Consider the following 13801-nt stretch of genomic DNA (forward strand, 5'->3'; position numbering starts at 1 on the left):
TTGTTGAGTATTCCTGGGAAATTATATGTGAGGGTATTGACTGAGAGGGTGAAGGCATGTACAGAGCATTAGATTGGGGAAGAGCAGTGGTTTGAGAAGTGGTAGAGGATGTGTGGATCAGGTGTTTGCTTTGAAGAATGTGTGTGAGAAATACTTTGAAAAACAGATGGATTTGTATGTAGCATTTATAGACCTGGAGAGGGCATATGATAGAGTTGACAGAAATGCTTTGTGGAACGTCTTAAGAGTATATGGTGTGGAAGGTAAGTTGCTAGAAGCGGTGAAAATTTTTTATCGAGGATGTAAGGCATGTGTATGAGTAGAAAGAGAGGAAAATGATTGGTTCCCTGTGAATGTCGGTTTGCAGCAGGGGTGTGTGATGTTTCCATTGTTGTTTAATTTGTTTATGGATGGGGTTGTTAGGGAGGTGAATGCAAGAGTTTTGGAGAGAGGGGCAAATATTTAGTCTGTTGTGCATGAGAGGGCTTGGGAAGTGAGTCAGTTGTTGTTTGCTGATGATACAGCCTGGTGTCTGATTCGGGTGAGAAACTGCAGAAGTTGGTGATTGAGTTTGGTAAAGTGTGTGAAAGAAGAAAGCTGAGAGTAAATGTGAATAAGAGCAAGGTTATTAGGTTCAGTAGGATTGAGGGACAAGTCAATTGGGAGGTAAGTTTGAATGCAGAAAAACTGGAGGAAGTGAAGTGTTTTAGATATCTGGGAGTGGATTTGGCAGCGGATGGAACTATGGAAGCGAAAGTGAGTCACAGGGTAGGGGAGGGGGCAAAGGTTCTGGGAGCGTTGAAGAATGTGTGAAAGGCAAGAACGTTATCACGGAGAACAAAAATTATTGTTTGAAGGAATAGTGGTTCCATCAATGTTATATGGTTGTGAGGCATGGGCTATAGACAGGGTTGTGTGAAGGAGGGTGGATGTGTTGGAAATGAGATGCTTGAGGACAATATGTAGTGTGAGGTGGTTTGATCAAGTAAGTAATGAAAGGGTAAGAGGGATGTGTGGTAATATAAAGAGTGTGGCAGAGAGAGCAGAAAAGGGTGTGTTGAAATTCTTTGGTCACATGGAGAGTATGAGTGAGGGAAGATTGACAAAAAGGATATATGTCAGAGGTGGAGGGTATGAGGAGAAGTGGGAGACCAAATTGGAGGTGGAAGGATGGAGTAAAAAAGATTTTGAGCGACCGGGGCCTGAACACACAAGAGGGTGAAAGGCGTGCAAGGAATAGAGTGAACTGGAACGATGTGGTATACCAGGGTCGATGTGCTGTCACTGGATTGAACCAGGGCATGTGAAGCGTCTGGGGTAAACCATGGAAAGTTTTGTAGGGCCTGGATGTGGAAAGGGAGCTGTGGTTTCAGTGCATTACACATGCACCATCTTACGCGCATATGGGGAGGAGGGGCGAGAATGGATGAGAATGGATGAATATGTACATGTGTATACATGTATTTGTCTGAGTATGTATTTGTATGTATATGTTGAAATGTATTTTTATGTATAAGTGCGTGTGTGGGTGTTTATGTTTATACATGTGTATGTGGGTGGGTTGGGCCATTCTTTCATCTGTTTCCTAGCCATATATCCCTAACGCGGGAGACAGTGAATAAGAGCAAGGTTATTAGGTACAGTAGGGTTGAGGGTCAAGTCAGTTGGGAGGTGAGTTTGAATGGAGAAAAACTGGAGGAAGTGAAGTGTTTTAGATATCTGGGAGTGGATCTGGCAGCGAATGGAACCATGGAAGCGGAAGTGGATCATAGGGTGGGGGAGGGGGCGAAAATTCTGGGGGCCTTGAAGAATGTGTGGAAGTCGAGAACATTATCTCGGAAAGCAAAAATGGGTATGTTTGAAGGAATAGTGGTTCCAACAATGTTGTATGGTTGCGAGGCGTGGGCTATGGATAGAGTTGTGCGCAGGAGGATGGATGTGCTGGAAATGAGATGTTTGAGGACAATGTGTGGTGTGAGGTGGTTTGATCGAGTGAGTAACGTAAGGGTAAGAGAGATGTGTGGAAATAAAAAGAGCGTGGTTGAGAGAGCAGAAGAGGGTGTTTTGAAGTGGTTTGGGCACATGGAGAGAATGAGTGAGGAAAGATTGACCAAGAGGATATATGTGTCGGAGGTGGAGGGAACGAGGAGAAGAGGGAGACCAAATTGGAGGTGGAAAGATGGAGTGAAAAAGATTTTGTGTGATCGGGGCCTGAACATGCAGGAGGGTGAAAGGAGGGCAAGGAATAGAGTGAATTGGAGCGATGTGGTATACCAGGGTTGACGTGCTGTCAGTGGATTGAATCAGGGCATGTGAAGCGTCTGGGGTAAACCATGGAAAGCTGTGTAGGTATGTATATTTGCGTGTGTGGACGTATGTATATACATGTGTATGGGGGGGGGGGTTGGGCCATTTCTTTTGTCTGTTTCCTTGCGCTACCTCGCAAACGCGGGAGACAGCGACAAAGTATAATAAAAAATAATAAATATATAATATATATATATATTTTTTTTTCTTTTTACACTATTCGCCATTTCCCGCGTTAGCGAGGTAGCGTTAAGAACAGAGGACTGGGCCTTTTTTGGAATATCCTCACCTGGCCCCCTCTGCTCCTTCTTTTGGAGAAAAAAAAAAAAAATGAGAGGGGAGGATTTCCAGCCCCCCGCTCCCTCCCCTTTTAGTCGCCTTCTACGACACGCGGGGAATACGTGGGAAGTATTCTTAATCCCCTATCCCCAGGGATAATATATATATATATATATATATATATATATATATATATATATATATATATATATATATATATATATATTTTTTTTTTTTTTCATACTATTCGCCATTTCCCGCATTAGCGAGGTAGCGTTAAGAACAGAGGACTGGGCCTTGGAGGGAATATCCTCACCTGGCCCCCTTCTCTGTTCCTTGTTTTGGAAAATTAAAAAAAAAACGAGAGGGGAAGATTTCCAGCCCCCCGCTCCCTCCCCTTTTAGTCGCCTTCTACGACACGCAGGGAATACGTGGGAAGTATTCTTTCTCCCCTATCCCCAGCTGTGTAGGTATGTATATTTGCGTGTGTGGACGTATGTATATACATGTGTATGGGGGTGGGTTGGGCCATTTCTTTCGTCTGTTTCCTTGTGCTACCTCGCAAACGCGGGAGACAGCGACAAAGCAAAAAAAAATATATATATATATATATATATATATATATATTTTTTTTTTTTGCTTTGTTGCTGTCTCCCGCGTTTGCGAGGTAGCGCAAGGAAACAGACAAAAGAAATGGCCCAACCCACCCCCATACACATGTATATACATACGTCCACACACGCAAATATACATACCTACACAGCTTTCCATGGTTTACCCCAGACGCTTCACATGCCCTGATTCAATCCACTGACAGCACGTCAGCATATTTTCCTATGAGTCCACGGGGAAAATGAAACTGGATAAGTTCCCAAGTGCACTTTCGTGTAATAATCACATCATCAGTGGAGACACAAGAAAGAAATATAAGTCAGTTGATATACATCAAAGAGACGAAGCTAGGACGCCATTTGGTAAGCATGTTATTGTCCAAAACATACAATGAGCGTTCATAAACTTATCATTTTACAAATTTTATCAACAATAAAGTTGTCTAATTTGTATAGACCATCACTAATATTAAGATTATAATTCTTTGTGTATTTAGTAATAGAAGATTCAATGATATTTCTCTTGGTAATAGAGTTAAGAGTTAATAACTGAGATGGCATTACTCCAGTCAATACAATGATCATAGTTTTTAACGTGATTAAACAAGGCATTTGATTCTTGTCCCGTTCTTATACTATACTTATGTTGCTTAAGTCTAACAGAAAGATCCTTACCAGTCTGACTAACATAAAATTTATCACAATTTCCACAAGGCACTTTATAGATGCATCCAAGAGAATTTTTTGGTGAATTCCTGGTTAAGATATTCTTTATAGTATTATTGTTGCTAAAGGCAACACTTACATTAAAGGATTTAAGCAACATGGGAAGTAAAGTGAAATTATTATTAAAAGGGAAAATTAAAAGATTCTTGGTGTCAATGGGAGGTTTGGGCTCAACTCTACAAAAGGATTTCTTCGCTAACTTAAGGGATTTATTAATGAAAAATCTAGGGTACTTTAACTTAGATCCAATAGAATATATCTTCTCAAACTCATCATCAATAAACTCTGGACTGCAAATACGTAATACGCTAAGGAACATAGACTGAAATGATGATAATTTAACTCTGTCATGTTGAGATGAGTAATAATGGATATATGAGCATACATTGGTGGATTTTCTGTATATGCTAAACTTAAACTTGTTTCCTTGCCTATGAATCATGCAATCTAAAAATGGTAACATACCATTATTTTAATTTTCTACAGTAAATTTGATGGAAGGTACTAAATTGTTAAGTGAGGGGAGAAATATTTGTAAATTTTCATTTGTTGGCCAAACACAAAGAACATCATCTACATACCTAAACCAAATGACATTAGAAGGTAAGATATCCTTTAGTAATTTTGTTTCAAAAAATTCCATATAAAGATTACTTAGTACAGGTGAAAGAGGATTACCCATTGCCATACCAAATTTTTGAGCATAATAATCTCCACTGAATTGAAATACACAGTCTTTTACACATAATTTTATCAGTCCAATGAAAACAGACTTTGAAACAGGTAAATGAATATCATCCAAAACATCAAATAAATATTCTAAAAGGTCATCGACTGGAACTTAAGTGAAAAGTGAGGAAACATCAGAGCTAACTAGTTTGAAATCAAAATTAACATTGATATTGTTTAGCTTGTTGACTAAATCTACATTGTTCATGATATTAGAATTTGATACCATACCCACTGAAGAGCTTGATAAAGAAACTAACCATTAGTTTCTTTTTTTTTTTTTTGCTTTGTCGCTGTCTCCCGCGTTTGTGAGGTAGCGCAAGGAAACAGACGAAAGAAATGGCCCAACCCACCCCCATACACATGTATATACATACGTCCACACACACAAATATACATGCCTACACAGCTTTCCATGGTTTACCCCAGACGCTTCACATGCCCTGATTCAATCCACTGACAGCACGTCAACCCCGGTATACCACATCGATCCAATTCACTCTATTCCTTGCCCTCCTTTCACCCTCCTGCATGTTCAGGCCCCGATCACACAAAATCTTTTTCACTCCATCTTTCCACCTCCAATTTGGTCTCCCACTTCTCCTCGTTCCCTCCACCTCCGACACATATATCCTCTTGGTCAATCTTTCCTCACTCATTCTCTCCATGTGCCCAAACCATTACAAAAAACCCTCTTCTGTTATCTACCACACTCTTTTTATTTCCACACATCTCTCTTACCCTTACGTTACTTACTCGATCAAACCACCTCACACCACACATTGTCCTCAAACATCTCATTTCCAGTACATCCATCCTCCTGCGCACAACTCTATCCATAGCCCACGCCTCACAACCATACAACATTGTTGGAACCACTATTCCTTCAAACATACCCATTTTTGCTTTCGGAGATAATGTTCTCGACTTCCACACATTCTTCAAGGCTCCCAGGATTTTCGCCCCGTCCCCCACCCTATGATCCACTTCCGCTTCCATGGTTCCATCTGCTGCCAGATCCACTCCCAGATATCTAAAACACTTTACTTCCTCCAGTTTTTCTCCATTCAAACTTACCTCCCAATTGACTTGACCCTCAACCCTACTGTACCTAATTACCTTGCTCTTATTCACATTTACTCTTAACTTTCTTCTTTCACACACTTTACCAAGCTCAGTCACCAGCTTCTGCAGTTTCTCACATGAATCAGCCACCAGCGCTGTATCATCAGCGAACAACTGACTCACTTCCCAAGCTCTCTCATCCCCAACAGACTTCATACTTGCCCCTCTTTCCAAAACTCTTGCATTCACCTCCCTAACAACCCCATCCATAAACAAATTAAACAACCATGGAGACATCCCACACCCCTGCCGCAAACCTACATTCACTGAGAACCAATCACTTTCCTCTCTTCCTACACGTACACATGCCATACATCCTCGATAAAAACTTTTCACTGCTTCTAACAACTTGCCTCCCACACCATATATTCTTAATACCTTCCACAGAGCATCTCTATCAACTCTATCATATGCCTTCTCCAGATCCGCAAATCCTACATACAAATCCATTTGCTTTTCTAAGTATTTCTCACATACATTCTTCAAAGCAAACACCTAATCCACACATCCTCTACCACTTCTGAAACCACACTGCTCTTCCCCAATCTGATGCTCTGTACATGCCTTCACCCTCTCAATCAATACCCTCCCATATAATTTACCAGGAATACTCAACAAACTTATACCTCTGTAATTTGAGCACTCACTCTTATCCCCTTTGCCTTTGTACAATGGCACTATGCACGCATTCTGCCAATCCTCAGGCACCTCACCATGAGTCATACATACATTAAATAACCTTACCAACCAGTCAATAATACAGTCACCCCCTTTTTTAATAAATTCCACTGCAATACCATCCAAACCTGCTGCCTTGCCGGCTTCCATCTTCCGCAAAGCTTTTACTACCTCTTCTCTGTTTACCAAATCATTTTCCCTAACCCTCTCAGTTTGCACACCACCTCGACCAAAACACCCTATATCTGCCACTCTATCATCAAACACATTCAACAAACCTTCAAAATACTCACTCCATCTCCTTCTCACATCACCACCACTTGTTATCACCTCCCCATTTGTGCCCTTCACTGAAGTTCCCATTTGCTCCCTTGTCTTACGCACTTTATTTACCTCCTTCCAGAACATCTTTTTATTCCCCCTAAAATTTAATGATACTCTCTCACCCCAACTCTCATTTGCCCTCTTTTTCACCTCTTGCACCTTTCTCTTGACCTCCTGTCTCTTTCTTTTATACATCTCCCACTCAATTGCATTTTTTCCCTGCAAAAATCGTCCAAATGCCTCTCTCTTCTCTTTCACTAATAATCTTACTTCTTCATCCCACCACTCACTACCCTTTCTAATCAACCCACCTCCCACTCTTCTCATGCCACAAGCATCTTTTGCGCAATCCATCACTGATTCCCTAAATACATCCCATTTCTCCCCTACTCCCCTTACTTCCATTGTTCTCACCTTTTTCCATTCTGTACTCAGTCTCTCCTGGTACTTCCTCACACAAGTCTCCTTCCCAAGCTCACTTACTCTCACCACCCCCTTCACCCCAACATACTCTTCTTTTCTGAAAACCCATACAAATCTTCACCTTAGCCTCCACAAGATAATGATCAGACATCACTCCAGTTGCACCTCTCAGCACATTAACATCCAAAAGTCTCTCTTTCGCGCGCCTGTCAATTAACGCGTAATCTAATAACGCTCTCTGGCCATCTCTCCTACTTACATACGTATACTTATGTATATCTCGCTTTTTAAACCAGGTATTCCCAATCACCAGTCCTTTTTCAGCACATAAATCTACAAGCTCTTCACCATTTCCATTTACAACACTGAACACCCCATGTGTAGTTTCTTTATATATATATATATATGTACTGCTGACTGGTTGGTAAGGTTATTTAATGTATGTATGACTCATGGTGAGGTGCCTGAGGATTGGCGGAATGCGTGCATAGTGCCAATGTACAAAGGCAAAGGGGATAAGAGTGAGTGCTCAAATTACAGAGGTATAAGTTTGTTGAGTATTCCTGGTAAATTATATGGGAGGGTATTGATTGAGAGGGTGAAGGCATGTACAGAGCATCAGATTGGGGAAGAGCAGTGTGGTTTCAGAAGTGGTAGAGGATGTGTGGATCAGGCGTTTGCTTTGAAGAATGTATGTGAGAAATACTTAGAAAAGCAAATGGATTTGTATGTAGGATTTGTGGATCTGGAGAAGGCATATGATAGAGTTGATAGAGATGCTCTGTGGAAGGTATTAAGAATATATGGTGTGGGAGGCAAGTTGTTAGAAGCAGTGAAAAGTTTTTATCGAGGATGTAAGGCATGTGTACGTGTAGGAAGAGAGGAAACTGATTGGTTCTCAGTGAATGTAGGTTTGCGGCAGGGGTGTGTGATGTCTCCATGGTTGTTTAATTTGTTTATGGATGGGGTTGTTAAGGAGGTGAATGCAAGAGTTTTGGAAAGAGGGGCAAGAATGAAGTCTGTTGTGGATGAGAGAGCTTGGGAAGTGAGTCAGTTGTTGTTCGCTGATGATACAGCGCTGGTGGCCGATTCATGTGAGAAACTGCAGAAGCTGGTGACTGAGTTTGGTAAAGTGTGTGAAAGAAGAAAGTTAAGAGTAAATGTGAATAAGAGCAAGGTTATTAGGTACAGTAGGGTTGAGGGTCAAGTCAATTGGGAGGTAAGTTTGAATGGAGAAAAACTGGAGGAAGTAAAGTGTTTTAGAGATCTGGGAGTGGATCTGGCAGCGGATGGAACCATGGAAGCGGAAGTGAATCATAGGGTGGGGGAGGGGGCGAAAATCCTGGGAGCCTTGAAGAGTGTTTGGAAGTCGAGAACATTATCTCGGAAAGCAAAAATGGGTATGTTTGAAGGAATAGTGGTTCCAACAATGTTGTATGGTTGCGAGGCGTGGGCTATGGATAGAGTTGTACGCAAGAGGATGGATGTACTGGAAATGAGATGTTTGAGGACAATGTGTGGTGTGAGGTGGTTTGATCGAGTGAGTAATGTAAGGGTAAGAGAGATGTGTGGAAATAAAAAGAGCGTGGTTGAGAGAGCAGAGGGTGTTTTGAAATGGTTTGGGCACATGGAGAGAATGAGTGAGGAAAGATTGACCAAGAGGATACATGTATCGGAGGTGGAGGGAACGAGGAGAAGTGGGAGACCAAATTGGAGGTGGAAAGATGGAGTGAAAAAGATTTTGAGTGATCGGGGCCTGAACATGCAGGAGGGTGAAAGGCGGGCAAGGAATAGAGTGAATTGGAGCGATGTGGTATACCGGGGTTGACGTGCTGTCAGTGGATTGAATCAGGGCATGTGAAAGCGTCTGGGGTAAACCATGGAAAGCTGTGTAGGTATGTATATTTGCGTGTGTGGACGTATGTATATACATGTGTATGGGGGGGGGGTTGGGCCATTTCTTTTGTCTGTTTCCTTGCGCTACCTCGCAAACGCGGGAGACAGCGACAAAGTATAATAAAAAATAATAAATATATAATATATATATATATTTTTTTTTCTTTTTACACTATTCGCCATTTCCCGCGTTAGCGAGGTAGCGTTAAGAACAGAGGACTGGGCCTTTTTTGGAATATCCTCACCTGGCCCCCTCTGCTCCTTCTTTTGGAGAAAAAAAAAAAAATGAGAGGGGAGGATTTCCAGCCCCCCGCTCCCTCCCCTTTTAGTCGCCTTCTACGACACGCGGGGAATACGTGGGAAGTATTCTTAATCCCCTATCCCCAGGGATAATATATATATATATATATATATATATATATATATATATATATATATATATATATATATATATATATATTTTTTTTTTTTTTCATACTATTCGCCATTTCCCGCATTAGCGAGGTAGCGTTAAGAACAGAGGACTGGGCCTTGGAGGGAATATCCTCACCTGGCCCCCTTCTCTGTTCCTTGTTTTGGAAAATTAAAAAAAAAACGAGAGGGGAAGATTTCCAGCCCCCCGCTCCCTCCCCCTTTTAGTCGCCTTCTACGACACGCAGGGAATACGTGGGAAGTATTCTTTCTCCCCTATCCCCAGCTGTGTAGGTATGTATATTTGCGTGTGTGGACGTATGTATATACATGTGTATGGGGGTGGGTTGGGCCATTTCTTTCGTCTGTTTCCTTGTGCTACCTCGCAAACGCGGGAGACAGCGACAAAGCAAAAAAAAAATATATATATATATATATATATATATATATATATATATATATATATTTTTTTTTTTTTGCTTTGTCGCTGTCTCCCGCGTTTGCGAGGTAGCGCAAGGAAACAGACGAAAGAAATGGCCCAACCCACCCCCATACACATGTATATACATACGTCCACACACGCAAATATACATACCTACACAGCTTTCCATGGTTTACCCCAGACGCTTCACATGCCCTGATTCAATCCACTGACAGCACGTCAGCATATTTTCCTATGAGTCCACGGGGAAAATGAAACTGGATAAGTTCCCAAGTGCACTTTCGTGTAATAATCACATCATCAGTGGAGACACAAGAAAGAAATATAAGTCAGTTGATATACATCAAAGAGACGAAGCTAGGACGCCATTTGGTAAGCATGTTATTGTCCAAAACATACAATGAGCGTTCATAAACTTATCATTTTACAAATTTTATCAACAATAAAGTTGTCTAATTTGTATAGACCATCACTAATATTAAGATTATAATTCTTTGTGTATTTAGTAATAGAAGATTCAATGATATTTCTCTTGGTAATAGAGTTAAGAGTTAATAACTGAGATGGCATTACTCCAGTCAATACAATGATCATAGTTTTTAACGTGATTAAACAAGGCATTTGATTCTTGTCCCGTTCTTATACTATACTTATGTTGCTTAAGTCTAACAGAAAGATCCTTACCAGTCTGACTAACATAAAATTTATCACAATATCCACAAGGCACTTTATAGATGCATCCAAGAGAATTTTTTGGTGAATTCCTGGTTAAGATATTCTTTATAGTATTATTGTTGCTAAAGGCAACACTTACATTAAAGGATTTAAGCAACATGGGAAGTAAAGTGAAATTATTATTAAAAGGGAAAATTAAAAGATTCTTGGTGTCAATGGGAGGTTTGGGCTCAACTCTACAAAAGGATTTCTTCGCTAACTTAAGGGATTTATTAATGAAAAATCTAGGGTACTTTAACTTAGATCCAATAGAATATATCTTCTCAAACTCATCATCAATAAACTCTGGACTGCAAATACGTAATACGCTAAGGAACATAGACTGAAATGATGATAATTTAACTCTGTCATGTTGAGATGAGTAATAATGGATATATGAGCATACATTGGTGGATTTTCTGTATATGCTAAACTTAAACTTGTTTCCTTGCCTATGAATCATGCAATCTAAAAATGGTAACATACCATTATTTTAATTTTCTACAGTAAATTTGATGGAAGGTACTAAATTGTTAAGTGAGGGGAGAAATATTTGTAAATTTTCATTTGTTGGCCAAACACAAAGAACATCATCTACATACCTAAACCAAATGACATTAGAAGGTAAGATATCCTTTAGTAATTTTGTTTCAAAAAATTCCATATAAAGATTACTTAGTACAGGTGAAAGAGGATTACCCATTGCCATACCAAATTTTTGAGCATAATAATCTCCACTGAATTGAAATACACAGTCTTTTACACATAATTTTATCAGTCCAATGAAAACAGACTTTGAAACAGGTAAATGAATATCATCCAAAACATCAAATAAATATTCTAAAAGGTCATCGACTGGAACTTAAGTGAAAAGTGAGGAAACATCAGAGCTAACTAGTTTGAAATCAAAATTAACATTGATATTGTTTAGCTTGTTGACTAAATCTACATTGTTCATGATATTAGAATTTGATACCATACCCACTGAAGAGCTTGATAAAGAAACTAACCATTAGTTTTCTTTTTTTTTTTTTTGCTTTGTCGCTGTCTCCCGCGTTTGTGAGGTAGCGCAAGGAAACAGACGAAAGAAATGGCCCAACCCACCCCCATACACATGTATATACATACGTCCACACACACAAATATACATGCCTACACAGCTTTCCATGGTTTACCCCAGACGCTTCACATGCCCTGATTCAATCCACTGACAGCACGTCAACCCCGGTATACCACATCGATCCAATTCACTCTATTCCTTGCCCTCCTTTCACCCTCCTGCATGTTCAGGCCCCGATCACACAAAATCTTTTTCACTCCATCTTTCCACCTCCAATTTGGTCTCCCACTTCTCCTCGTTCCCTCCACCTCCGACACATATATCCTCTTGGTCAATCTTTCCTCACTCATTCTCTCCATGTGCCCAAACCATTACAAAAAACCCTCTTCTGTTATCTACCACACTCTTTTTATTTCCACATATCTCTCTTACCCTTACGTTACTTACTCGATCAAACCACCTCACACCACACATTGTCCTCAAACATCTCATTTCCAGTACATCCATCCTCCTGCGCACAACTCTATCCATAGCCCACGCCTCACAACCATACAACATTGTTGGAACCACTATTCCTTCAAACATACCCATTTTTGCTTTCGGAGATAATGTTCTCGACTTCCACACATTCTTCAAGGCTCCCAGGATTTTCGCCCCGTCCCCCACCCTATGATCCACTTCCGCTTCCATGGTTCCATCTGCTGCCAGATCCACTCCCAGATATCTAAAACACTTTACTTCCTCCAGTTTTTCTCCATTCAAACTTACCTCCCAATTGACTTGACCCTCAACCCTACTGTACCTAATTACCTTGCTCTTATTCACATTTACTCTTAACTTTCTTCTTTCACACACTTTACCAAGCTCAGTCACCAGCTTCTGCAGTTTCTCACATGAATCAGCCACCAGCGCTGTATCATCAGCGAACAACTGACTCACTTCCCAAGCTCTCTCATCCCCAACAGACTTCATACTTGCCCCTCTTTCCAAAACTCTTGCATTCACCTCCCTAACAACCCCATCCATAAACAAATTAAACAACCATGGAGACATCCCACACCCCTGACGCAAACCTACATTCACTGAGAACCAATCACTTTCCTCTCTTCCTACACGTACACATGCCATACATCCTCGATAAAAACTTTTCACTGCTTCTAACAACTTGCCTCCCACACCATATATTCTTAATACCTTCCACAGAGCATCTCTATCAACTCTATCATATGCCTTCTCCAGATCCGCAAATCCTACATACAAATCCATTTGCTTTTCTAAGTATTTCTCACATACATTCTTCAAAGCAAACACCTAATCCACACATCCTCTACCACTTCTGAAACCACACTGCTCTTCCCCAATCTGATGCTCTGTACATGCCTTCACCCTCTCAATCAATACCCTCCCATATAATTTACCAGGAATACTCAACAAACTTATACCTCTGTAATTTGAGCACTCACTCTTATCCCCTTTGCCTTTGTACAATGGCACTATGCACGCATTCTGCCAATCCTCAGGCACCTCACCATGAGTCATACATACATTAAATAACCTTACCAACCAGTCAATAATACAGTCACCCCCTTTTTTAATAAATTCCACTGCAATACCATCCAAACCTGCTGCCTTGCCGGCTTCCATCTTCCGCAAAGCTTTTACTACCTCTTCTCTGTTTACCAAATCATTTTCCCTAACCCTCTCAGTTTGCACACCACCTCGACCAAAACACCCTATATCTGCCACTCTATCATCAAACACATTCAACAAACCTTCAAAATACTCACTCCATCTCCTTCTCACATCACCACCACTTGTTATCACCTCCCCATTTGTGCCCTTCACTGAAGTTCCCATTTGCTCCCTTGTCTTACGCACTTTATTTACCTCCTTCCAGAACATCTTTTTATTCCCCCTAAAATTTAATGATACTCTCTCACCCCAACTCTCATTTGCCCTCTTTTTCACCTCTTGCACCTTTCTCTTGACCTCCTGTCTCTTTCTTTTATACATCTCCCACTCAATTGCATTTTTTCCCTGCAAAAATCGTCCAAATGCCTCTCTCTTCTCTTTCAC

At 40.7% G+C, this 13801-nt stretch overlaps 1 protein-coding gene across 4 annotated transcripts in view; it reads right to left on the reverse strand.

The window, feature by feature from the left end:
* Positions 1-13801, reverse strand: part of stan (Protocadherin-like wing polarity protein stan) — an 829362-nt gene that overhangs the window by 152292 nt on the left and 663269 nt on the right. The window lies entirely within an intron of this gene.

This window comes from Panulirus ornatus, chromosome 35, assembly GCF_036320965.1.
Source record: "Panulirus ornatus isolate Po-2019 chromosome 35, ASM3632096v1, whole genome shotgun sequence".
Taxonomy (NCBI): domain Eukaryota; kingdom Metazoa; phylum Arthropoda; class Malacostraca; order Decapoda; family Palinuridae; genus Panulirus; species Panulirus ornatus.